The sequence below is a fragment of the Gavialis gangeticus genome, unplaced genomic scaffold (assembly GCF_001723915.1).
Source record: "Gavialis gangeticus isolate Ggan-Ray unplaced genomic scaffold, GavGan_comp1, whole genome shotgun sequence".
Taxonomy (NCBI): Eukaryota; Metazoa; Chordata; order Crocodylia; family Gavialidae; genus Gavialis; species Gavialis gangeticus.
In genome coordinates this window covers 29,991,163-29,994,277 of record NW_017728994.1, presented here as the reverse complement: position 1 = coordinate 29,994,277, position 3,115 = coordinate 29,991,163, and the positions used below count along the sequence as shown (strand labels likewise).

The following is a 3,115-nucleotide window of genomic DNA, read 5'->3' as shown; positions in this document are numbered from 1 at the left end:
GCACACAACTGCACTTCCTCACTTCTCACATGCAAACCCTCAAGAGCCTTTTCTCTCTGCTAAGGATCAGCAATACACCTGTCTAACAAACAGGGTGCATCTACACAAGATATTTACTACGGAGTTGCCAAATTAATTCCACAGTAGTCTCAGTGACTACACCTGTGGCCGTATTAGGTGTAAACACTTGTAAACACACACAAGTAGATGCTGACACAGCTGGCTGGGGCACAAGGGTGCTTCAGTACAGGGTGCTGCCTGCTGGCTAGGCTCATACTGGAGCAGTCTTGTTTCCCAGCCAGCCCCTCAGCAGCATGTTGAGTTGGGTTGGAGCAGCTCTGACTTGGCAGGCTGACCCCCTCAGACACCCTGCCAGCCAGGGCTGCTCTGACCTAGTTCAATGTGCTACAGTCTCAGGTGCATGTATAAATGCAATGCCCAGAAGCAATAAACTGTGGTACAAACTGCGCCAGAGTTTATTCAATCAAATTAATTGCATGTGTATCTACACATGCGCCCACACTCTCAGAAGTGGGTCTTGCACTGACATGCGTATGTGGCTTGAAATGAACACACAGATAGGCAGACATATGATTTATATACATCCAGACCTCTGCAAAGGCTCCGCATAGTTGTGAAGAAAGAGATACAGCAGCATCCTGAGTTCCTACATCTCTTAAGACAAATGCACACTGAGAAGTGGACTGTACTGCATTAAACCCAAACATTTATTCATTTATTATTATTGGTACTATTGTTGCTATATATAGCAGTGATTGTATTATTTTTAGTAGTAGTAGTAGTAGTAAAGGCCTGATCAGAAAATGACTTTTTTCCCATAAAAAGATTATTAAAATGATGATTTTTCATTTTCATTGATTTGGGAGTATTTCAAATTTTCATCCAAACCCCTCCCAAATTGGAAACTTACACTTTTTTGAAAACATTTCTCATTTTTTAAAATATAAAAAAGATGAAAACCTGACCATTTTTCTAAAATGATTCCCCCCCACCCCGTTTCATTGACAAGCCATATTCCATGGAAGATAAATGTGTAGACAAGACAGAACATTTAATATTCAGTCTAATTTTGGACTTGATTTTTCCAGCTACCTTCACATTGTGCAGTATCTCATATTCTACCTGTAGTTCTACCAGTTTCAATCAAACTGGTCCCCTAGCAAGCTGCTGTTCACCATGCGTAAAGCTGATAGGATCAGTGCTGGTTTGAACTGTAGGGGTGCTCAGGACTCTATCAAGATCAGGGTGCTATGGTGCTGGGCATGCTAACAACAACAAACCCATACCTATTGCCAGCTACTTCCTCTTGATAAAAACAGACCTTGGGTTTATCCCAAATCTGATTGTCCCAGGTTTTGACTTGCATAAAAGCAGGTGAGGGACAGTCATTTACACACACAGTTTGAATAGCAATTAACTTAAATTAAGCCTGATTGTCCTAGATACTGCCCAAGTATTTAAAGTGAGACCTGCTGTTGTGGCTCAGTAGTATAATTCTACCACGTGGGAGACCTGGGTTTGAGTCTCGGATGCATATGTAGCTACAGCCATTGATGTCCCAAATGTCTGGACTCGGTCTGGCCTTTGGATACTGTCTAAAGTGGGAATGGAAGGTCTGGGCAGCCACTTCTCCATACTCCTGCCTAGGCCTACCTGTGAATGCTACTGGTGACCTCCTATGCATACACCATTATCCCGAAGAACTGGTGGCTGTGTACTACTACTTAAAGCGAGACAATGGACTTGTATGTCTGCAGAATAAAAGGCTTTGTCCCAAGAGAAATCCAACATCTGTTTTTAGCCTTTGATTCATATCTGCAACACATTCATCTTAAAGAGTATCTATATAAAGAAGTGCCTATACTTGGGCACTGACGAGCTCTTTAAGAACACAGGTATCCACCAGTCCACCATAACTTCTGTTCTTGAATATCACTAAACAGGCCTATCAACCATAAAACAAAGCACACTGTCAACTTTCAGAGAAAAATAAAAAGGAACAGATCATGAAAAAGTATTGGCTTTTCAATATTGTTCACTTTTTCACTATATTTTCCACCAAATTGTAATTGAACCTGTCTTGTAAATTTTTCATTTGCCAAAATTTCATTTTTTGGAAACACAAAAAAAATTCTGATAAATGGGAGGGGGAGGGGCATTAACCCTTTACACACCCTAAAAACATGCAATATATAAAGCATTGTTGCTACATGCCACATTCCAGCGACAGATGTAACCCACATCTGATGCACACAACACATAGTTCCTCAAAACCATTTAATGACACTCTATAGAGCCATCCACTGTCATCAGTGCCTTTCCCTGGTGTCTGTCAGGGAAAGTCTCCATGGAGATGTTACTCATATGCATGGAGGTCTCCAGTGCCAGACTGACAGTTTTGCTTGCTACCTCTTCTGGACAAGAACTAGATCTTCCTTAGTATCTTGTGCAGCTCTGAGCCAGTAGCAATAACAATAGGAGTTTAGGCCCTCAGTAAAATGCTTATATATATGCCCATATATACGAGTCAGCCACATTACAATCAGTGGAATTCTTCGCATGCTCCAGTTAGGTTCGTGCTTAAGCTAACAGGGCCTAAACCGCCATAGATAGTGCTATTGCTGTGTGGTTCTTCTCTCTATCAGCATCTGGCCTCACCTCATCTCACACCCTCCTGTTCACAGTGAAGGCACCCAGATACACTCCCCTAGGAGGCAAGACTGCCACCCACCGTCCCAGCACCTATCTCAAAGCTCCAAAGCCAGGCCATTTCCACCCCTCCCGCCACCCCTCCACTCCTGGTAAGATCACAAGGACCCATTTATTCTGAGATATGAAACTCGTGTTGTTTCTTTATTGTGCTTTAATGAAACACTGTTTATTCTAGGCTTTTAATTCTTTCCATCTATTATGTTTAGACAACTCATTAACAATCATTTGTTATCATTAGACTTCAATTTTAAGCTCCTTTTCCCAGGGGAGGCAATGCGGTGCTTTTAAACATATTTGCATCATAAACAATTTCAAAGCCCTCTGTGTCATTTATTTCACTGCCCCTTCCTCTTTCTTGCAAAACCTTCATTCATCCCCCCCA

General features: G+C 41.9%; 1 long non-coding RNA gene across 1 annotated transcript in view; it reads left to right on the top strand.

Moving 5' to 3' along the window:
* Nucleotides 1–2,709: 2,709 nt before the first annotated feature.
* LOC109287425 overlaps nucleotides 2,710–3,115 on the top strand; it is a 33,507-nt gene continuing 33,101 nt past the window's right edge. Inside the window, exon 1 of the long non-coding RNA XR_002094863.1 lies at nucleotides 2,710–2,822. This is a non-coding gene — a long non-coding RNA (uncharacterized LOC109287425). The remainder of the gene's footprint in view (nucleotides 2,823–3,115) is intronic.